At 38.6% G+C, this 25,143-nt stretch overlaps 1 protein-coding gene and 1 pseudogene across 4 annotated transcripts in view; both read right to left on the bottom strand.

Annotated features, from left to right (window-relative positions):
• The window catches only part of SLC44A5 (solute carrier family 44 member 5), a 423,585-nt gene that overhangs the window by 138,222 nt on the left and 260,220 nt on the right, over nt 1-25,143 (bottom strand). The window lies entirely within an intron of this gene.
• On the bottom strand, nt 22,478-23,102 carry LOC123334089 (annotated as a pseudogene).

The raw sequence follows: 25,143 nt of genomic DNA, 5'->3' as shown, positions 1-25,143 counted from the left end.
GAAAATCTTAGCCTTATTAAAATTTTTATTACTGATTTATTTAAGTCATTACCAATTCTTCTAAAAGGAGTGAAAGAAAAGGGCCTTTAGCCTCAAGACCTAAAATCTACCCTTTATTCTCCTGAATTTTATTCTAAACTTCCCAATAGAGCTAAGCCACCAGTGTATCCACGCCTCCCTGCTATCATCCTTCTGGCAAGGAGACAAAGGTGTGTATGTTTAACTCTAATAATGGGTCTCATCTGTAACTGTTTGGATCATGCATATATTAGCTTTCTTACATTAGCATGGATCACAGGGAATAGAAGGTAAAATCATTACATATCACAAGAAGCTCAGTGGAAGGCTTTAAAATATAACAAGCAAAATAATAATGTATCCTAGAAAAAGAAAGAAGATAGTCTTAACGGAAACAGAAGATAAAGTAAATTACTTAAAGGTAGAAAACACTTCAAAGTTTTCTCATTTCGTGTTCCTAGTTACTATGATAAGTACCTGGCTTTTTCACCTGAGTTAGAAAACATACTCTCCTCCACTTCCCCAATTCCCTCCCCTGTACCACTTTTTATTACTCTGATCTTTTCAAAGGTTTTAGACCCTTCCGGTCTAAAGAAAAGATAATTACTTTAAACAGAAAACAAAAATTTATTATTTGGAATTCAAATATACTGGAAAGTCAAGAATGTATGGCATCTAAGTCTCAAGTGTAATAGGGTTTATAAAAGTTTATAGATACTTATATCTAAATTTAGTAAAAGCTATCCACCAGAATGCCCAAAAAGAAATTTATCTTTGAAAAAATACCAGAGAATGCTATCAAGCTATATCTGACTAGCAAAAAAAAAAAAAAAAAAAAAAAAAAATCCATAAAAGCAATCAAAGAAATCCACAGAAAGAAAAATGAACAATAAAAGACAAGGGAATCCTTCATGCAAAACCTAGAAATGAAAGATATTTTAAAAGCATGATTTTATAATTCATTTGCCCTGTAGCAAATATCAAAATTCTGTGATAAGTCTTTAGAGACTGAATACAATATGACATTAATTTGCATGAAAAGAAAAAAGGCAACACAACCAAAGAAAAAGCCAAAGATACGTATACATTTTTTTTGGTAAGCTGAAGGAGGTCAAAACCATTCCATGCGACTAAGGATATAACCTCATCTTTAAGTTATAGCTCAAAGGGCTGAATATAAATGGTTGTCACCTTTCCCTGATGGGAGCAATATTTTGAGTGACAAATGGATATTCATTAGATACTATGGATCATTTAATTATATGAATGTCTTCCTAACTGCTTAATATTAGAGCTGTATGCGACCTAAATAATGGTTTGGGTTAGGTGACCTTGTACTTAAGGGTCTCTTTCTGTCCAATTACCAGGCAAGCTTTTCAAATACACTCAAAGATTTAATTCACAAATCCCGTAAGAGCCTTCTGGTAAAAGGTTGGGGCAACACAAATAAGCTAGTGATACATGACCTTGTTTCAGAAAATGAGGCTGGGATTCTAAGCAAGTATGCTTATTTATCATTGTTAAATTGTTAAGTAAGGCAAAAGACAAAGAAATATGAATATATCATAAACATATAGGAGAAAATGAAAATTAGAACTCAGTATTATATTCTCTGGGCTTCCCTGGTGGCTCAGACAGCAGAGAATCCGCCTGCAATGCGGGAGACCTGGGTTTGATCCCTGGATTGGGAAGATCCTCTGGAGGAGGGCATGGCAACCCACCCCAGCATTCTTGCCTGGAGAATCCCTAATGGACAGAGGAGCCTAGCAGGGTACAGTCCAAGGGGTCACAAAGACTCAGACACGACTGAGCAACTAAGCACAAGCACATTATATTCTCTAAATCCAGGACCCTGCTTCTGTTTTGTTACATTTTGTTATTTGTTTTGTTACATTTTGTTATTTGTTTTCTTTTTAGATTCCACATATAAGTGAAAATTATATAGTATTTATCTTTCTCTGTATAACATTCATTTAGTGTAACATCCTCTAGATCTATATGTGTTACCACAAATGGCAAGTTTTCATTCCTTTATATGGCTGAGTAATATCCATTATATAGATTAAAAATGTGTACATACAGACACACACACATCAGTTTATTTTAAACCTATAATCAATACATTTTGAATATATTCTTAGAGCACTACACTTGTACTACCCTTCTCACATTTCATGTTTTTTAATCATAATTACATCTTTTTGCATATCCCTTTACTACTTACTGTAGTTATAATTGATTGTACCTTCATATTAGCTTTATAAATTGCTGATCTGATGCCTTAACTAGAGACACCTTCTTACTGCCTTCACCAGAGACAGTTTTTTCTTTCATATATTTTCTTATTTCTGGTTATGACATTTATTTTATGTTCAAAAAACAACCTTTAACGTTTCTTGTAAGGCCAGTTTAGTAGTGATGAACTCTTAAGTTTTGCTTCCCTGGGAAACTCTTTATATCTCTCCTTCAATTCTAAATAGCCTTGTCAGAGTATTCTCTGAACTTTGAATATATTATCTGTGGGTCTTTGGACCCACAAAGTTTCCGCTGAAATATTAGCTGATGTAACTTTTTTCTTTTGTCATCTCTAAAATTCTAAGTTTTTCCTTTGTAATATGTTTTGGTGTAGAGCTCTTTGGGTTCATCTTGATCTGAACTCTCTATGCTTCCTAGACCTGTATATCTGTTTCCTTCCCCAGATTAGGGAAGTTTTCAGCCACTATTTCTTCAAATAAGTTTTCTGTCCCTTGTTCTCTTCTTATGGGACCCTATAGCTGCAAATTTTGATACACTTGATGTTGTCACAGAAGCCCCTTAAACTATCCTAATCTTAATTTTTTTTTTCTTTTTGCTGTCTTGATTGGGTGATTTCCATTCTTATATCCTCCCAATTGCTGATCCATTCTTCTGTATCATCTAATCTGCTATTGATTCTATCTAGTGTTCTTTTTATTTCATTCTTCAGCTATGATTGGTTCTTTCTTATATTTTCCACCTCTTTGTTTAAGGTTTCACTGAGTTCCTCCATTCTTCTGAGCTTGGTGAGCATCTTTATGACCATTTCTTTGAACTCTTTATCAAGTAAATTACTTGTCTGTTTCAACAGGTTTTTTCTGGAGTTCCATTTTGTTCATTTGTTTAGAACATATCCCTCTGCCTCCTCATGTTGTTAGTTCTCAGTGACTGTTTCAATGAATTAGGCAAAACAGGAAAAACTCTCCTGGTTTTATTAGGGTGGACTTGTATTAGGGAATCTTCTGGGTAAACAATGCACCAGGCAGCTTTGGCTGGCAGGCTGGCTGGATTTGGAGTAGGTACACACTAGGGCTGTTCCATGGTGCTCTGCACCAGGACCTAGCAGGAAAGCTAGAGCTGGGGTAAGCACAAGTATGGGGCAGGGGCCACCTTGGTGGTGTGGGTAGTGGTGGGGCGAGGGGAGCATAGAGCTGATGTGGGAGAGGGCAGTCCTGGCAGATGGGCAGAATGCTTAGATCATGTTCCCATCTCATCTCAAGATGGAGGAAGAAGTTAAAAAAAAAAATGGCACTTTCCAGGACCTCTGACTCTGGAGAGAGTTTGTGTAGTTCCCTGCCCATTTGGCAGACACTCTAGGTTTAGTAAATGTGTTTCCTTCATGTATGGTCTGCTGCTTCTGCTGCTGCTAAGTCGCTTCACTCATGTCCGACTCTGTGCGACCCCATAGACGGCAGCCTACCAGGCTCCTCCGTCTCTGGGATTCTCCAGGCAAGAACACTGGAGTGGGTTGCCATTTCCTTCTCCAATGCAGGAAAGTGAAAAGTGAAAGTGAAGTCACCCAGTCATGTCCAACTCTTCGTGACCCCATAGACTACAGCCTACCAGGCTCCTCTGTCCATGAGCTTTTCCAGGCAAGAGTACTGGAGTGGGTTGCCAGTGCTTTCTCCCCATGTAAGGTCTAGGCACCCTTTAAATCACTGTCTTTTCACTATGTCCCAGAGGGTGTAAATGCACACATGGGGCACTTCAGTGTCACCCTTCTCTACTGCAGATCACCGTGTGGGGGTGTGGCTCCTGTCAATATGACCTCTCTGTTTTTCCTATCCACCTCTATGAGGTCCCTTTGTTGCTGTTGTACAGAAGTTGTTCAATCAGCTCTCAGTCTTCTGGGAGAAACTGCTCTATATATGTATAGATTCAGTGTTTCTATGGAGAAGTGAGTCCAGGGTCTTTCTACACTGTCATCTTGAACAGTCCCCTAGCCATGACACGTAGAGTCAGATAGCCCTAACATTCTTTCCATGTACCAGCTCTGTCTCTAATGAGTTGTGTGCCCTTGAATAGTGACATGATGTTCCCAAGTTTCAGTTCCCTAATCTATACTGGCAGTTAGAAGTAAATGCCTTGTAGAGTTGTCCTGAGATTAAACTGTCCAGAAGATCAAGTGCCTGATATATATCCTTTGCAAAGAAGTCATATTCTGTGTCCTAACAGACTGCAAAATTTTATGGTACATGTATTACATGCCAGGCAATATACATGATATTAAAGATACAATGGTGAACAAAAGATCCATGGCTTATTCTTGTAGAGTTCATGGTTTAGAGAAGAGATTTTAGCCACATAATCCCATGAATAAATGTGTGACAGTCTTCCACATGACAGTCTGGGCTCTTGACCTCATCCATTCAGAGGTTATTCTCAGCATTTTAGTCAAATCCATCAAAAGTGATCCAACTCCACAGTGGAACTGAGGAACAGATGTTTGCTGAAGAGTTCAGGAGAAGCAAAAAAGAAGATATACCATACACCATATTCCAGAAACCAAAAACATTCCCCAGTAGATGTTTTTGTTCTCCCAAAGTTCCTCCTTATTTGCCAACCAGTTTCACTTTTTTCTTCTTCCTCCATCTTTTCCACAAATATGGTTTTCCTCTTTTTCTCAGCTTGCTTCTCCCACCAAAACAGACTATCAAGCAAAATACTGCCATGAAATTAAAAGCAGCGTATTTATTGTATGTCAGAGAAATATAGAAGCACTCTAGACACATAACCTGGAGACCTGGATTCAAATCCCAACTATGCCACCAAATCATCAGGCAATTTTGGATAAGCCTTTCCATGTATCCATGCCTGCAATCCCAAAACAGAATGCTGAACCAAATAAACTCTATAAAGTTTTTTTAAAAGTACATGGATAATTATTATGATTGTTTCAATGAAACTATTAAATGATACTAAATCTTTTCAATTCTATAGTTGAATTCAATGTGTAATTATATGTTTAAACAATTCTTCCTACTTTTGCCTCTGCACCCTTAGATTTGGCATCATTAGCTCAGTTGCTTAACATGTTAACATCTATGTTTATGCATAAGGCTTAGTTTTCTGCAAAATCAGCTAAGCTTATTTTGGGTTAAAAAAAAAAAAAAAAACTATCGAACTCATTCAGCATGCTAGTATTTCAAAGCAACCAGCCAACAACTGCCGTTTCCATTGTCTATTTTTCCTGTTAGGCTGAGAAGAGTGAAATTTACTGATGTTTTCCCAACCCCAGCTTTCCTACTGTGCAAAATGAATAGTTAAGCAGAACATTAGCAGAACAGTTTCATTTCTTACTCTAGCAGTGAAGACTTCCCTCCACTGTGACACAGAAGGATGCACACTTCAAGACAATACATTTATTTAGTGGATATGAACGTCTTTTGACTAGAAAAAGAAATAACAATCATCGGCAGTACTTTAAATAGCAAACATCTGCTTTTCCTAACATATTTCAAATACTTTGAATTTCCTGATTAGTTGTTAAACGAGAACTGTATTTCTGAAAGACATAATGAGGCAGTTTAAAGATGAGTCTTAAATGATCTTCAAAGCAAAATGAAGAAAAATGCTCATGTGTTCAGTAAGGACGTTTAAAACAGAACCACAGGCTCCATAATGGGAACAAATAAATAATGCTTTCAATTATTTGCATTTACATCAAAAGTTCTATTAAATATTGCAAGTGAGGGAAGATGATATAAATGAACAGAGCACAGATAAATGAATGTATAGCACTGTATTCTTACAGCATGGCAACAAAATCCATGATGCTATTAAAGAAGTCTGCTTGACTAAGCCAAACATGATGATTTCAGAAGTAATGACATGAAGCATCTTTGTGAGCAGCACACAAATGTGTGCATATATCATGGAGTAGGTTCAAGAAGTGTATATGCAAACACATCTACGAGCAATTGCTCCAGGCTGAGAGCTGTAGATTTATTTTGGCAATTATCAGCCTTTCTTCAGCAATTGTTAATACAAAATACAAAGGATCATTTATTTTTCTCATAAAAGTTTACAAAAGGGGCACTGAATAAATGTTTCCAGGTGACATATTTGTTTTATTTTTCAACCTAATTCTTTTCCTGCTCCATGGTTTAAGAAAGTTATCTTTGGGGAGATAAGTATTCAAGTCAAATACCAAAGAACAACAACAATGAGGGGAAAATATGGATTCTTCAGCAATGAAAGTTAAGGGCCTAACACTTAAAAAAAAATCAGACAAGTATTTATTGAGTACCTATTACATACTAGACTCTACCAGAGAATGAAGATCCAGAAAAAGAAGAGTTTAAAGGTACTCACTATCTATTTGTGGATAAAAACAGAAGAACAAGCAAACAAAAAACCTTTACTATTAGGAGGGTCATAAACATAGTATATATAATACGCAAATTATTTAGAGAACACAGAAAAGAGAGCAATACATTTTGCCAGAGAATAACTAAGAGTAAGAATTAGAAAGGGAACATGCGAACTTGACCTTTATATGTGAGTAGAAGATAGAGAAGGGTATTGAAGACATATTTCTTCAAATTGTATGACTAACAATAAAGTTTTGAGTTATATATTTTCAAGACCTCTTTTCAAACTCCTATGACTGCTCTATATATACTGATGAACTGATTTACAAACATATAGTGTGTATAGAATGCTATTATAGCATACATTTATTTATAAAAAGGGATATACAAATATATGTGTACATATTAATATGTACACACAAATGTATACTTTTCAATGCATGCATTTATTTGAAAGGATACACAGGCATTGACAATATTTGAATCTCAAAGGCAGAATTCTGAGGGACTAGGTACTCTATGACGTTTCTGTACTATTTGAATCATTTACCCAATCCGCATGTATTACCCAATTAAATAAATGAATAAATTAGTTAAAACAAAATACTTCGGCTAATATAACTAGTAAATAACATATTTTTATTTTACTCCAAACATTCTCAGGGATGTAAAACCCATTCAGCATGTGTCATACTGGCTTCTGATTTTTAAGGGAACTAAAACTTAGTGGAAACATATACACTACCATATGTAAAAGAGATAGGCAGTGGGAATTTGCTGTATGACTCATGGAACTCAAACTGGGGCTCTATGACAACAAAGAAGGATACAATGGGGTGGGAAGCAGGGGGCATATGTATACCTGTGGCTGATTCATGTTGATGTATGACAGAAACCAACACATATTATAAACCAATTATCCTTCAATTAAAAATAAACACATTTAAAAACAAGATGAAAAAACTTAGGTCTCAGGACAAGGGTTGTAGCCAAAAGACTTTTCACATTTCGGTACACTTGGGCAACAAAGGTTAATCAGAAATATTGAGAGAAAAGTACTGTGTTCCTCATTAAGAATGCTGAAACTATATCTATTCAATATGAAGACAAATATTCAATATGATCAACCCAGCAAAAGAACTGGACCAGTGCAAAGAGGGAACAACCCAATTAAACAAGCTGTTTCATCAATAGTTGGGCCCAATTTCTAACTGCAAATGAGCTCAAACATGCATACATATTCATATATGTAATATACATTGACTTATGGAACCCCTCAAAAAAATGACTTTCTTTTTTGGGCTCCAAAATCACTGCAGATGGCGACTTCAGCCATGAAATTAAAAGATACTTGCTCCTTGGAAGAAAAGCTATGATCAAACTAGAGAGCATACTAAAAAGCAGAGACATTACTTTACCAACAAAGGTCTGTCTAGTCAAAGCTTTGGTTTTTCCAGTAGTCATGTATGGATGTGAGAGTTGAACTATAAAGAAAGCTGAGTGCTGAAGAATTGATGCTTTTGAACTGTGGTGTTGGAGAAGACTCTTGAGAGTCCCTTGGACTGCAAGGAGATCCAACCAGTCCATCCTAAAGGAAATCAGACCTGAATATTCATTGGAAGGATTGATGCTGAGGTTAAAACTCCAATAATTTGGCCACCTGATGTGAAGAACCGACTCATTGGAAAAGACCCTGACACTGGGAAAGATTGAAAATGGGAGGAGAAGGGGACAACAGAGGATGAGATGGTTGGATGGCATCACCGATGCGATGGACATGAGTTTGAGTAGACTCCAGGAGTGGGTGATAGACAGGGAAGCCTGGCATGCTGTAGTCCATGGGGTCACAAAGAGTCAAACACAACTGAGCGACTGGTCTGAACTGAAAATACATTCATATTGAGATAGACAGATACACATTCATTCAGGAAAGCTAGAAGAACTGAAGCCCTGTGATTAGGACAGTATTTCGTGTACTGAAGACTCCGTGTCTTTAGTCTGGATATTTTTAAACTTGGAATACTTTGTCCTTTTCTTATAAAAATTCATGTCTTACCCACCTTTTCAGGTACTTCAAAAGCTCTCTCCTACGTTAAATCTGATATTTAGCACTTAACTGAGCTCTTTCTTCTATAACTGGAAATCTTATTGCTCTTACAATCACCATCATGGTTAAGCACCAAACAACTCACTAAAGTTTATGTGTGTTAGGATTAACTCTCCAACTGAATTGTAAATGATACAGATGGCACAGACATTTAAGAAAATAGATGTGGTCTACTAATCCTAAATAGATCACAGAATCAATAAATAATACATCAATATTATCATAGCTAGTTTAGGGGAACCAAAAACATTGAATAAGTTCATAAACTCAGCACAAATATCACACACAAACATCAAGATCAGGGTTTTAGGGAGGAATGAATGGTAATGAGATAGGAAATCAAGCATTTTTGGGGAAGGAGGAGATGGAGATTCATTTCCTCTCTCATTGAACAGTACAAAACTAAATTATGGATAATGCATATGGAGATGGTTTATGCAGTTGTAACTTTGATACCTGAAATCTGAAAAAACAAGTTGTGATATCAAAGACACAACTGTAAAATAACAGTACCTTCACTACTTACTGCAGGGAGCAAACTTTCTGTTATATTTTAGAGGGACCTATAAAATATTAATGTACGTTACAACAGAGTGTTTTCAGTAAGAAAACGTTAAGAAATAAGCACATGGAGACCACTAGTGTGGATTTTTTTACTTTAAATTTTTAGCAAATATTATTTTTTTCAGCTTTATTTTTTTTACCATGTCTGACAAAAAGCATCCTGTGAAGAATAAAGCAAAAAATTACCAAACACATAAGATAAATAATAATTTGAAGGGCCACAACTTTACTAACATGAAGAAATTGATTCTTACAGACACTGGCCAAATAAACTGACTTCCAGTTTGAAATAAACTCCATAATGATCTGAATTCACAAGCCAAAGCATGTAAAGTGATGTCTGTGATCAAAAGTCATGAAACACAAAGACGTCTTTGATAAATTCTTAATAAATAAATTTAAAGTGACAGTAAGATGTGTGTTATTAGGTTTTAGTCTAATTTTATGATGCCTAGACTTTAAAAATGTAGAGCTGTGAGGTTTGCTCATTTGGGTTTATAAGACTAGCAATAAAAATTTATTCCTAAAAAACATAAAAAACTTATTCCTTTTTCTCTGAGATGCTATATATGGAATTTGGGCAAACTCATACCAAGTGAAGGGTCTTTCTTGAGTGATGGGTTCATGACCAAAATAGGATGGCATCTCTGACAGTTGCATATACTAGGTATATAATAATTCCTTATTTAACTAACCAAGCAAAATAACCATTTGAAAAATAATATACAACTTGGAAAAGATTTAAACTAAATAACAATATCCAGATAAAATCTGATGTTATTTCCTCAGTAATTTTTCCATGAGTCTAACTAGAAAATAACTGTGGCAGCAAAGCCCTGCAGAGTCATTACATTAAGAAGCAGTGAAAGTGGCATGCTAGTGAATGAATATGAGTCTTCCAGGCTTGGCCTTTCTGCTTCCTGATACTATCTTTATACTCTCAAGTCCTCTGTGCTTCTATTTGGACTTGGTCACCTGCTCCACTGCTGGTTTCTGAAAGACTTAGAAGTTCTACAATGGGATGCTAAGAGTACTCATTTAACATTCTACAGCCCAGTCACAAGAGGGCACCACACCCCGGGCCCAAATTCTTGCAAGCTGCCTGCTGCCTTCCACCCACCCTGGCTTCCTGACTAAGCCAGTTCATTTGTCTCCTGCTCCTTCTGGACGCAGACTATCTCTACTTTTTAAACAGAAAAATCTCTCCCTCCCCATTCCCCTGCCAAAAGAATTCACTATCAATCATGATGGATGGAAAGCAAATGGAAAACAAATCCCTTCAATGCCAAAACAGCCTAAGCACAAGAACAAAAGAAAAGTGAGTCTTAGTCACTCAGTTGTGTCTGACTCTTTGTGACCGCGTGGACTGTAGCCCACCAGGCTCCTCTGTCCATGGAATTCTCCAAACAAAAATACTGGAGTTGGCAGCCATTCCCTTCTCCAGGAGAGCTTCCCAACCCAGGGACTGAACCCAGATATCCTGCATTGCAGGCAGATTCTTTACCACCTGAGCCACTAGGAAAGCCCAAAATACTTGAAAAATATATGCTGATATAGTCTTCTGACACAGGTATGTTTTAGCTTTTTCAAAAAGAGGGGCTATATGGGTCCCCTCAAAACATTTTAGTTGTGATTAAAGGGGAAAGGTTAGATGTCTCTGCTGGGTGAACCATCATAAACACTGTTATCCAAGAACAAGGGATCCAAATGAAAATGGACATAGTGTGTGGTCTTCCCCACCTTTCATTTCCCACTACCGAATTCATTAGGCAGCTTGCTTTATGGCAACTATTATTTCTAAGAGGTTCTGCTGCCCTAGGTCCACTACCTGGAGTTCGTTCCTAAAAGCAGAGCACTCAAGCATTATATAGACCTAAGATCCTTATAGGAACAAAAACATTCCAATGCTCATGCATGACTTGCAAATCATAATCCCAAACGATCTGTCCAGTTTTATTCCCCAAGGATCTTTTGCCCTAGTCTCTCTTCCAACCCCTCTGGAACCATTAGGGGACATACCATGCACTTACACACTATATTCTACACAAAGATGCACTACCCAGGTTCCCCCTCAAGGAAGAAGCTGCTAATGGCTACAGCAGATATGGTTGCAGACAGTTTCTAGTTGACAGGATCTTCAGGGTCCACTTCTACCACTCACTCCTCCTGAGAAGCTCACAAATCAGGGACTGAGTCAGGTGGGCTCATAAAGGTGCAGCCATTTCAAAGTTACTCTGGACCCCTCAGCAGGGCAGTCCTTGCTGCAGAGCTCCCTAAAATGTGGGCTGAGGTTTTGTGGGGTCTGGTAACAGACTGACATCTCCTTCTATGTAATTCTACTTCCTTCCTCTTCTTTTCACAGGTGTTATTCCCTACCAGAGAGCTTGATCCCAAACTCCATCTCAGCATCTGGTTCTGGAAAACTCTATCTGCAACATGCCTCCATGAGTCTGATTTTCTTCTTCATTCTCTGATTCTACTCCTGTAAAGTCCAGCTCAAATAATACCCTCAATAAACACTCCTTGATCATTCTAATCAGGAGTAATTATTCATTTTACTCTGTCCCCTTGAATTGCGCTTTTACACCTCTACTGAGAAATAGCTTTCTGTTAAAGCTAGTAGTTTAAATTTCAAGTTTATTGAGAGTACAACCTGTGTCTTATTCATTTCTGTATATCCCACAGTGTATAACAGTTAAAAGAGTTATGAATGATAGAATAAATTAGTGTATGATCTAGAATCTGCCTAAACCTCTTTTTTCCCCTCTCTACTATAACTGAAATGAAATCTTGCCAATATTTCACACACCAGATCCAACCCCTTCTATTTTTCAGCTATATTTTATATTAGCTTCTGCTTTCTGATCTAGTTAACCAAATCCACTTTGCATGATACACACTTTTCCTGTCTCATCTGACAGTATGTTCCTTCAAAATACTATTCCAGACTCTCCATCTATGTGAGGCACCCCAGGGTACTGCCCCTCAACTCCAGCTATCTCAGTATCTGTGTCTAAAAATATTTATGATCCATCAGAACAATATTCAGGTTCTCTTAAATCTTTCTAAGACTAGAATAATATTCTTTATATGGCATCGCCAACTCAATGGATATGAATGTGAGCAAACTCTGGGAGACAGTGAAGGACAGGGAAGCCTGGCATGCTGCAGTCCATGGGGTTGCAAAGAGTCAGATAGATCTTAGCGACTGAACAACAATGAACAATATGGGAAACATAATATATATGTATACATTCTACATTAATCATATATGTATGCTCACTTCTCCACTTTCCAAAATGACTGTTTCACCCTTTCTCCTCTCAGTCCTTATACACCTGGGCCCGCCACCGCTGCCACCACCATAAGCCCATCCCTGTCTGATAACTTATCTCATAATTCATTAAATAGTTAAAAGCAAGCAGTAAGAATCTCTCATCATCACCAAAACTACTGACACTCAATATCTCTAGTCTATTCCCTGCTTACCATCTTGTAGTATGGACTAGGAACCCCTGTTTCTACCAAAGGCCAGACTCTCCAGTTTTGTGGTAGCTCAGTGGTTAAAGCGTCTGCCTGCAATGTGGGAGACCCGGGTTCGATCCCTGGGTTGGGAAGATCCCCTGGAGAAGGAAATGGCAACCCACGCCAGTATTCTTGCCTGGAGAATCCCATGGATGGAGGAGCCTGGTGGTCTACAGTCCACAGGGTCTCGAAGAGTTGGGCATGACTGACCGACTTCACTTTCACTTTCTATCTTCAGGACTTCATGTCCATAGGTTTCCCTTGTTCTTGCATTATCAGTGTCCTGGATCATCTCCAGCTCCACACACTACTGTGTCCTAGAATCATTCCTCTTCAGAAACTCTACTTTGATCCCAGATTCCACTCACCCTCTGATAAAACTTACTGAAAGAGTAGTCTCTAGAAGCCCCCTCTGGGTTTTCACCTCACAGTCTCTAACTTACTTTCCCTTGCCAGACCTGAGTGCCCATGACATCACTGAGACTTCTTTGGGTGAGGTCTCTGACAATGTTCATGTTGCCAGATCCAGTGGTGGCTTCTCCGGCTTTATCTTGCCTGATTTTTCAAAGCTGTCAACACAGTTGGCAACTTTAAAAATAAGTAAATAAAAAACAAACTCTTATAACACTCTTAATTTCTATAACACTGCATTCTTTTGGCTTTTCCTAACTCACTGAGAGCTCCTTTGCCTGCTCCTTCATCTCTGCTTGACCTCCAAATGCCGTCAAATCCGGAGTTTTGTCCTTGGGCCTCTCCTTTACCCTCCTAAGTGATCTTATCCAGACACTCGGCTTTAAATATTAATATTATCTAAATGCCTATGACCAACAACTCTCAATCTCCCACTCTCACTTTATTCTTCACTGACCTCCAGACTCACATAGAGCATCACTACATGAATATCTACTTTGCACATAAAACCTACCAGCCAAAACAGAAGTCTTGATGTCTGAACCAGCACACCTGCACCGCCCCTAATCTTTCCATTCTTAGGAAGGGGAATCGTCATACGCCCAAATGTTCATGTCACACATCTTGTTGTTCAGTCACTAAGTTAGGTCCGATTCTTCGCAACCCCATGGACTGTAGCATGCCAGGCTTCCCTGTCCTTTGCTGTCTCCTTTTGCTCAGACTCAAGTCCATTGAGTCAGTGATGCGTATCCAACCATCTTATTCTCTATCATCCCCTTCTCTTCCTGCCTTCCATCTTTCCCATCATCAGGGTCTTATGCAATGAGTCAGCTCTTCACATCAGGTGACCAAAATATTGGAGCTTCAGCTAGTCACAAGTCCAGCAGTTATCTCTGACTTCTTTCCCTCACCTTTCATATCAATAAACACTGCCACCAGAACATGTCTGAATCTATTCACATCTCTCCATCTCCATTACTGCCACCCTAGGCCAAACCACTGACTCCTTCACGTCAATGACTGCAAAATCTGCCTATTGATCTCCTTGCTTCTGCTTTAGGACTCTTAAAAGCCATTCTCCAGTAGTTAGAATGAGCTTTTATAATGTTTTAGACTAACTTACTCTCCTACTAAAACCCTCAAATAGCTTTTCCATTGCACTTAGTAGAATGTGCTTTCGGGGTTCTCCTAACAACCCACACTCCCTCCCCAGTTCCCTGCCCACATCCACCATGCTGTGCTCACAGGGGCCTTCTTTCTACTCCATAGGCACAGAAGCTCATTCCTGCCTTAGGGATTTTACATTTTGTTCTTCCTCTATCTGAAATGCACTGTCTTCAATCTTCCCATGGATGGCTGCTCTTTATCATTCAAGTCTCATTTCCATCGTCACCTCCAAAGAAAGATCTTCCCTGACCACCAAATCTAAATTAATGCTCCCAGTCACACTCTGGCCAGGTATTAGCACATCCTCTGTTTTATTTTCTTCTTCATGCTTATCACTTTATGAAACTGTCATCTTCGTTTCTCAGATGTTATCTGCCCTGTCTCTTTCCCCTTCCAAGAGAACCAGCATGTGGCCTATCTTGTTCATCACTGTATCTCTAATACCCAGAGCACAGAGGGCACATAATAGATGATCAGTCAATAACTTCTGAGTGAGAATAAATGAAAACTAATCTTTGGAACAGCAGCCACGTAAGGCACCCACTGAGAGTTAGGTCCTTCTCTCTTCCATGCCAGTACTCCCCACATTGAAGTAAACTCTTTTCCACTGCTTATCTCTTCTACTATATGCTAATTCTTTGAGGACAAGCACATTTTATCTTTGTATTATTACCAACTAGCATAATTCTTATCACAGAGTAAGGTGTACTACAAATATTTTTTGAAGGAATAAAAGAAAACAAAGATGTGGAAGAAGAAATGTGACATAGATCCTATGGATAAGTACAAAGGTGACCCTCAAAAGAGGCTGGATAATGACCACAGCATTTGAGCCCAATCATCACAGAGAAGTGAAGCATTACATATAGGTTTAAACTTCAGGACTTTAAAGTCATTATTAACACTCTACCCTATTTGAAGTTATGCAAATCCTATACCATTTTCAGATGATATTGGTGTGATACAGGGGTTCAAATTCCTAAATAAGATGCTTGGGTAACAGGAAGACAGTGTCAGAGTTCTCTGAGCTATTTGAATTACTAAAACTTATAGAATACATCTCATACTATTTTTCAATTCAATTAGTTTTTACGAAGTATCCACAGAGGGCACGACACTGTACACAGTGTGGACTGTGGATTTGAATATGCTATGGCAAAGCAGGTCAAAGATTTACAGGTCCCAGTGGAAAAAGTCAGCTTATTCTGTTTATTCCATTATTTTTGTGTCAGAGAAAAGTCATTAAAATGTTATGACTACTTGCTTGACCTGTGATCCAAGTCTGGAAAAAAATAAAGTCCAAATTGCTACAATTGGCACCCTGTAATAAAGGTCATGCACTATCTTCTCAGGACATGGAGAAAGGATTTGTTTAGTTTTTTAATAGAAAACTCATCTGAAATAAAATGCAAATTAAAAAGCTTGACATTTTTAAGCACAGCCAATACGTGAACCATGAACTTCCAGATGTTCAAGCTGGTTTTAGAAAAGGCAGAGGAACCAGAGATCAAATTGCCAACATCTGCTGGATCATCGAAAAAGCAAGAGAGTTCCAGAAAAGCATCTATTTCTGCTTTATTGACTATGCCAAAGCCTTTGACTGTGTAGATCACAATAAACTGTGGAAAATTCTGAAAGAGATGGGAATACCAGACCACCTGACCTGCCTCTTGAGAAATGTGTATGTAGGTCAGGAAGCAACAGTTAAAACTGGAACAACAGACTGGTTCCAAATAGGAAAAGGAGTACGTCAAGGCTGTATATTGTCACCCTGCTTATTTAACTTATATGCAGAGTACATCATGAGAAACACTGGACTGGAGGAAGCACAAGCTGGAATCAAGATTGCCAGGAGAAATATCAATAACCTCAGATATGCAGATGATACCACCCTTATGGCAAAAAGTGAAGAAGAACTAAAGAGCCTCTTGATGAAAGTGAAAGAGGAGAGTGAAAAAGTTGGCTTAAAGCTCAATATTCAGAAAACTAAGATCATGGCATCTGGTCCCATCACTTCATGGCAAATAGATGTGGAAACAGTGGAAACAGTGGCTGACTTTATTTTTCTGGGCTCCAAAATCACTGCAGATGGTGATTGCAGCCATGAAATTAAGACGGTTACTCCTTGGAAGGAAAGTTATGACCAACATATACAACATATTAAAAAGCAGAGACATTACTTCGCCAACAAAGGTCCATCTAGTCAAGGCTATGGTTTTTCCAGTGGTCATATATGGATGTGAGAGTTGGACTATAAAGAAAGCTGAGCACCGAAGAATTGATGCTTTTGAACTGTGGTGTTGGAGAAGACTCTTTGAGAGTCCCTTGGACTGCAAGGAGATCCAACCAGTTCATCCTAAAGGAGATCAGTCCTGTTTGTTCATTCGAGGGACTGATGTTGAAGCTGAAACTCCAATACTTTGGCCACCTGATGCGGAAAGCTGACTCATTTGAAAAGACCCTGATGCTGGGAAAGACTGAGGGAAGGAGGAGAAGGGGACGACAGAGGATGAGATGGTTGGATGGCATCACCGACTCAATGGACATGAGTTTGGGTGGACTCTGGGAGTTGGTGATAGATGGGAGGCCTGGCATGCTATGGTTCATGGGCTCGCAAAGAGTCGGACATGACTGAGTGACTGGACTGAACTGAACTGATGGAAGAAATAACCCCTTTCCTTGTACCAGAATGCCATTCAAGGAGTAGGTGCTCTAACTGGTGCTATATTGAGAAGAATAAAAAAAAAAAAAAAAGAGGCTAATCATTACCTACTTACACACATACTGAATGCAGATCTCTGTTCTCCAAGGAATTACAAATCAGATGGTAAGACAATACATGAGTACCAAAAGCTAAAAAGAAATCACAAGTATTATGTGCTGTATACCATCCATAGTAAAAGCTGCAGGATTTCAGTGGAGGGAAGGCATTCTGAGGCTGGAGGGCAGAGGAGGTGGGTCCTGAGCAGGGCCATGGAGCAAGGAAGATTACCACTTGAGGTGTCAGTGAGATACTTCTTCAAAATATGAGTGTGGAGAAAATAATACTGCTTTCTGAAACTTAAACTCTGATTCAACACATGATTAACGCACATAGTCACCCCAATGAGACGAAGCCTCCCAGTCTAAAAAGCCTTGATTCCAAACTTCTTGAATCTATTAACATATCTAAAGAGAACTGCATGTGATGCTCAAACAGCTCTGCCCATCTGAGCACCCTCCAGATTAGGGCACTAAGACAAATTGAAATAAGGGTCTAATGTGAAGATGCTGTTCTGTCAATAGATAGCCAGGCCGGAAGAGCCTTGCCATTAGCCATTCCACTCATGTAATTTCCTTTTCTGACTACACATTCACCCAGCAACTTTTTTGATAATTAGGTTTCTTGTGTAGTTTGCCTAAAGGGAGCAAAGTGCTGGTCAGGCCAAGGAACATCAGGCCTTCTCAGCATGGCTTTATACATCAGTCTCTTGTGAGCTTTGTTAATACTAATCATCATCCCTGAATTAGAGTAATTCTAGAACACACACAAAATCAATTTTCAGACCCTGGAGAAATGCACATGACTTGGTTTGTCTCAACAGAGAGTTCATTCAAGAGTTTAGAAACCCCAGAGAGAGTATAGTTTAGTCAGATAACTTAAGACAAATTTGTGTCAAGATTTCAGTATCATGTTAAGGAATTTGGAGTTAACTTTTAGGCAGTGGGAAGTCATTTGTGAAATTTGAAGGGGGGGGGTGTGTGGCATGTGTAACATGCAAGGAGATCAAACCAATCAATCCTAAATGAAATCAACCCTGAATATTCATTGGAAGGACTGAAGCTTAAACTGAAGCTCCAATACTTTGGCCACCTGATGTGAAGAGCTGACTCACTGGAAAAGATCCTGATGCTGGGAAAGACTGAGGTCAGGAGGAGAAGGGGGCGACAGAGGATGAGATGGTTGGATGGTATCATTGACTCAATGGATATGAGTTTGAGCAAACTCTGGGAGATAGTGAAGGACAGGGAAGCCTGGCACACTGCAGTCCATGGGGTTGCAAAGAGTTAAACATGACTTGGCAACTAAACAACCACAACAATATGATTGAAACTGTTATTTATCATGTATTATCTGTTGTATTCAGCTCTATTTGGCAGAACTCATGGCTTAATTGAGGAGCTAGCCAAGCAAACTACTGATTACAACACAGTGTTATAAGCACACAGAGTACTCTGAGAGCAGCAAGGATAAGGAAGTATTTCTCAGAAGAGAAAACTTACACATTTTTCTATTAGAGTTAACATTCTTTCTATCTTCCCTTGTATTTAGATACTTTTTTAGTTAAAAGAAATATATCAATATATCAAAGAGCTTCATAAGTATATTTCTGACTCTCTACTGAATACTCTTACCTGGAGAGGCCATAGGCATTTCAAAACTCAACATTTCAAAAACTAAATTAGCTATCTTCTCTGCTCTTCATAACCATTCCGGCTCTTCCTCATGTGTTCCCTACCTTCATGAATATAACCGTAATGCTTCCAGTTATTAGTACAGTCATGCTAGACCATCTCTTCTATCCTCAGCATACAATCAGTCCTAAAGCCTTGCAGATTTTTGCCTTCTTATTACCTCTTTGATTTATTCCTTTCCAGAGCCACTGCCTCAGTCAAGGTTTTAATCATTTGTCAGCTAGATAACTGAAAATTCATCTAAATGGTATCCTGCCTTTGTTTCATCTAGTTTCTCTTCTCTCCAGGATATCCCTGGCTTTGAAGCTAGGATAATATTTTGCTTAGTCATTCACCAGACACATATTATATGTCAGGGACTTTTCTAACCATAGGGAATACACTGATGAACAAAACATTCAAGGTTCTTGCTGCTCACAAACCTGATCTTTTAGACAGGATATTAATTGTGAGAAAAAAATGAATAAAGAAATTTTCAACAGTGATGAATATTATAAAAAGTACAATTAAATGATGTTGTAGATAGTGACTGGAAGACTGGGTTGTCATGAAGGGCTCTTGGGCAATGGCAGTTAAAACTGGATGATAAGAGGTAGCTATTCATGCAAAGGTCTGGGCTCAAAGTATTTCAGTCAGTGTACCCAGGATGGCTGCAAGTTTAAAATCTTTAAGAAATGAGAAGAAGGTAAGCATGGCTACGATAAGAGGATGAGAGAGAGAAAGAGTGGTACAGGATGATATAAGTGAGTCACACAGAGGGCACTCATGTAGGACATAAGTTTGAGTTTAATTTACATAGATTGTATGGAAAGCTATTGAAAATGTCTTAAGGAGAAGAGCTATGATTAATTCATGATTTGAAAGCTCACTCAAGGTTTTTTATATAGAATGGATTATAGAAAAATAAGGAAAGAAAACAGATCAATCTAGAGTCTAGTGCTAAAGTATAAGTAGGATATACAGTGCTGTGGATGATAGTGACTGTAAAAAAGAGAAGTAGGTATTCTGGGGATATATTTTGGAGCTAAAGCCAATAAGACTTGCTGATGCATTGAATGTGAGAAATGGGGGGAGGGTGGGAAGAGGAAGCCAAGAACCTGTAACTTGAGTAACAGGGTGAGGATACTGGTGTCACTTTCTGAAATGGAAAAGATTGATGGAGGAGGTTTTAGAGCTTTCAACTGCAAGTAAGAATCAAGAGTTCTATTTGGCCAAATTAAGTTTGAATAAGTACCATGACTTCAAATACAGAAGTCAAATAGGCAGTTGAATAAAGAAATATGGAGGTCGACGGAGAGTCATTGCTAGAGATATAAAGCTTGGGAGTCACTGACATATAGATAATCTTTAAAGTCATTGACCTAGTGTAAAAGTAGACTAGAGAAAAGTGAAGGATGAGGACCAAGGCACTCTCATATTTGGAGATCAAGTAGGGGTTGAGGACACAGAAAAGGAGACTAAAAAGGAAGTAGCAATGAGCTGCAAGAAGCATCAGGTGAGTATGATGTCAAGGAAACCAAGAGAAAAGACTGTTTTGAAAGGGAGAGAGTGGTCACACCAGTCAGAATGGTTATCATTAAAAAGTCCACAAATAACAAATGCTGGAGAGGGTGTGGAAAAGGGAACCCTCCTACATTGTTGGTGGGAATATAAGTTGGTATAGCCATATGGGGACTTCCCTGGTGGCACTAGTGGTAAGGAATCTTCCTGCAATTCAGAAGACATAAGAGATGTAGATTCGACCCCTGGGTCAGGAAGATCTCCTGGAGGAGGCCATGGAGACCCACTCCAACATTCTGGCCTCGAGAATTCCATGGACAGAGGAAACTGGCAGGCTATATACTGTCCATGGGGTCCCAAAGAGTTGGACACGACTGAAGCAACTTAGCACCCAAGCAGCCAGCATGGAAGTTCCTCAGAAAACTAAAAATAGAATTACCATATGATCTAGCAATCCAGCTCCTGAGAACATACTGGGAAAAAAATATAATTCAAAAAGATACATGTACCCCTATGTTCATAGCAGCACTGTTCACGATAGCCAAACATGAAAACAACATAAATGTCCATTGACAGATGATTGGACAAAGAAGATGTGGTGTGTATATAACAGAATACTACTCAGCCATAAAAAAGAGTGAAATATTGCAGCAACATAGACTCACCTAGAGATTATCATGTGAAGTGTAGTAAGTCAGAAAGAGAAAGACAAATACCATATGATATCACTTATATGTGGAATCTAAAGCATGGCACAAATAAACCTATCTACAAAATAGAAACAGACTCATAAACAGAGAACACACTTGTGGTTGCCAAGGTTGTGGGGAGGGGGGGATGGACTGAGAGTTTGGGGTTGGTAGATACAAACTATCATATTTAGAATGGATAAACAATAAAGCCCTAATGTATAGCACAGGAAATTATACTCAATATCCTATGATAAACCATAATGGAAAAGATATTTTTAAAATGTGTATCTATATGTGTAACTAAGTCACAGCAAAGATTGGCATAACACTATAAAATCAACTATACTTCAAAAAATGAAAGTGGCAAGAGTCATCACCTTTGTCAAATGCTGCTGTGAAATTAAAATAAAAGATGTTGCCCACTATATTTGGCACGATGGAAGTCATTGGTGACCTTTTCAAAATCAGTTTGAGGACAGCTGTAAATAAATCTGTACTGGAGAGAATATGACAAAGGGGAGAAAGAAGAAATGACAAATAAAGGCAGCTGAAGCAAATCTAATCATGCAACTCCCCTGACCTGAAACTAACACAGCATTGTTAATCAACTATACTCCAATATAAAATAAAATCTTTAAAAAAGAGCAGAAGCTTGCCATTCATCTCACACCCTTTAGAATAAAGGTCAAACTCTGTGCCTTCAGATATACAATGCTCTTCAGTATCTGGGTTCTTGCAACCTAAGCAATTTTATCTCCCAACCATACTCTCCCTCCTACTACTATAAATACTTGTAATACTCTAACATGAGTCATGCAAAGTCTCTTCCTCCATATGCATCTCTGGGTTACTCCTTGCCCTTTCCTACATAAAAAAAAAACTCTTATACATCCTTCAGTCCTCTTCAAGAATGACCATATCAGGCAAGCAGTGCCACTCCCTTCCACATGATTTACTCTCTCCTTAGACTTTCCATTGCAACCTGAACAGCTACATTGTGTTTACCTCACTACACTGAAGTCTTCTTTCTTTCTGAAAATTCATTATTTATTTTAATAGAAAAAAATAAACCCTTGAACCTTAAAGAATGTAATTTGTTTTCATATTGTTGTAGAGAGCACTTATAAGATAGGAGCATCTGCTACCAGTTCCAAAGATTTCACATATAGTTTAGAAAAAGTATTGTTGGATTCAAACAAACATCAGTGTAGAGGAACAAACATCTCTGTCTCCTCATTTTTCCATAATTTTACTAAATCATCACTAGGAAAGCTGGTAATGGGGCTATCATATAATTATTCCAACACTTGGTAATGACAGTGAAATCAGCCATCCAGCTAAATTATAAAAACATGACCTTTAGTAAGGTCATGTACTCCCTTCTCTCATTTCTGGAGCACAAAGGCTCTACTTGACACCCCATGGACCAATAGTAGACTTGAGTTATAATGTGTAGATTCCTTTCAGTTATAGTTGCAAAAGAAGTCTTGAAATTCTTGATGGTTTGACATCTCTTAGAAAGAAGCAAACTAGGAGGCAGACTGCTGATGTGGATTTGCTCAGATGGATACCATTCCCAGATCTTTAAGTGATACATCCAAAGTTCTCTCAGTAAAGTTGTGGCCATGACTCCACTATCTCTGGCTATCTTCTTTGATTTTTAATGCCTTACGTTCTTTACCAGCTGTTGCAGCCACTGCTTGGTGAAATTCTGCCACGAAGTCTGGCTCACTGACCTCCAGCTGCCTGAGAAATTCATTGCATTCCTGCTCAGCCCAGCCTCCAAACCACTAATCCCAAAGACACAGCTGGCACTCAAAGACACCAGGTGGTCGGTTTGCTCTAGACTTTCTAGCAATGGCTGTAATTTCCCAGGTGCTGTAGAAAAATATCCACGCTGAGGACCTGACCAGCTAGCAAGTCAGTGAAGAATACACTTCATCTCCTGGGAAGTGATGTAAGACATTGGGGGAGGGGAAGAGTTAGAAACATTGTCGGGTACTGAGGGTAAGGGAACGACAGCGGTATCGATGAGGAAGATGATTCCAGCGGCATCCTCCCCTTTTTTCTCACAGGGCACCCAGAGACCATCACAAGAGTGTTTAGACTCCAACTGTCACTGCCACTTACATATTTCTACATTGCAGTCTTTGCTTTGATTATAACACTCCTCTCCCCTCACTCTATGACACTCATTGGCAACAGAAAAAGAACAAACTTTGAAGTTTAGGAGCATTTCTAGGAGATTTGTGTCCCTGGTACTGGATCTAGATCTTGTACAGAGCAGTGTTCTCCTAGTGCTTCCTAAACAAAAGCTTCTGAAAATACAAATTTCATTGTTAATTTCTTAAAATTCTTCAATGTCTTTTCTGAGTCTATAAAATAAAATACCAAACACACTGGTATGTTGCATAAGTCCTGGATGATTTTGCTCATTGTTACCTCTTCAGCATCATTTCTCTCCACCTCATCCTGATCTTCACACACTGGGTGTACACGAAACCATTTCCAGGACAGTTTTTCTCAGGTTTCTGTACACTGAGGTGCACTGCCAACTTTTCTTGGAATATCTTTAAGAACCAGCTCAAGGGTCACCTCTCCTCTTAGGTTTTTCCAGATTCACCTCTCCCTCCTCCTAGCACACTAGACACTCTTCATTTGCCACGTTGGGTCGGTAACTCTGTTATTGCACTCATCACATTTATCCTTTTATCATCTTCTCTTCCTACTCATTTGCAAGCTCTGTTGAACAGGAACTTTGCTCAGTTCATCTTTGTATTTCTAGCACCCAGTACATTGCCTGACACACAACAAGCACAGAGTTAATGAATACTTTTCTTTAAATCGTTTGATTTAAAGGTGATTTCAAGTTTTAACAATATCTTTTAGATTGATTACTTTCATTATTAGGAATAATTTGTAGGTGGTGAGTCTTTAAAGTGCAAAGAACAAATTCACTTCTTGAGGAATAAAGGGATAGGCTATGAATTTTAAAGATGTCTCTTAGTCCCCATCTTCCTGTGGAATAGAGTCACAATGATAAATAACTGATCATATTAGACCATTTGCTCCAATAAAAATGAGGCAAATAAATGCCAAGTTAAAGCACATCTTAAATTCACATTTGCATTCTAAAGAATTAGCCATTCAGGGAAATTATTTGTTTTTATTTCCTTCCACATTTTGAGACTACTTAAAAGTTTTCAAAGGAGTGATAAGACATATAGTTTTTCTTTCAAACTGTTTACAAGTCAAAATGATTTTGAAACATTTTCAGACATTTTTACAACATGGGACCTACATTTTTTATTGACCTTTGTGTACTTTTTTCAGTAAACTTTTCCTCACATTTTTCCTTGATGATGGACCCCACTTCTAGATGTTTAAGTTCCCTCTACAGTGACAAGAGGGCTTCCCAAGTGGCTCAGTGGTAAAGAATCTGCCTACCAATGCAGGAGATGCAGGTTCGATCCCTGGGTTGGGAAGATCCCCTGAAGAAGGAAATGGCTACCCACTCCAGTATTCTTTCCTAAGAAATCCCATGGACAGAGGAGCCTGGTGGGCTACAGTCCATGGGGGTCACAAAAGAAGTTGGAAGTTGGACACTACTTAGCAACTTAACAACAACAATAGTGACAAGACACACACCAATTACTTCAAAAAGAATAAAAAGTTCATGAGGACTGTATAAACTTAGGAGACAGCATTGTGTTACCACAATAATTGAAGTTGTCTACTTAATAATGGCACTTTAGAAATTACAAAAGCTTTTGTTGAGCATCAACAGAGCTATATGTGTATATCACAAAGCCCAGAAGCTGAGCTCTTCCTTCTCTGCTTTGGCATTAGAAGTTGAATCATAAATACAGGAAGAGGTTTAAGACAATATAGTAGAGAGACCCTGAACTCATCTCCTCCCATGAACACACTCAATTTGCACCTATTTACAAAGCAACTCATCCTGAGGGGTTATTGAACAGCTCTACAAATAGAAGGACCACATAGAAATTGGTAGGAAAGACAGAGAAACACTATACACTGAAACCTTACCTTTGGCCACATGACCTGCAACAGGGGCAGGTATTATTGAGGGACC

This window comes from Bubalus bubalis, chromosome 6 (genome assembly GCF_019923935.1).
Source record: "Bubalus bubalis isolate 160015118507 breed Murrah chromosome 6, NDDB_SH_1, whole genome shotgun sequence".
In the NCBI taxonomy this organism is placed as follows: domain Eukaryota; kingdom Metazoa; phylum Chordata; class Mammalia; order Artiodactyla; family Bovidae; genus Bubalus; species Bubalus bubalis.
This window is presented reverse-complemented; position numbering and strand designations above follow the sequence as displayed.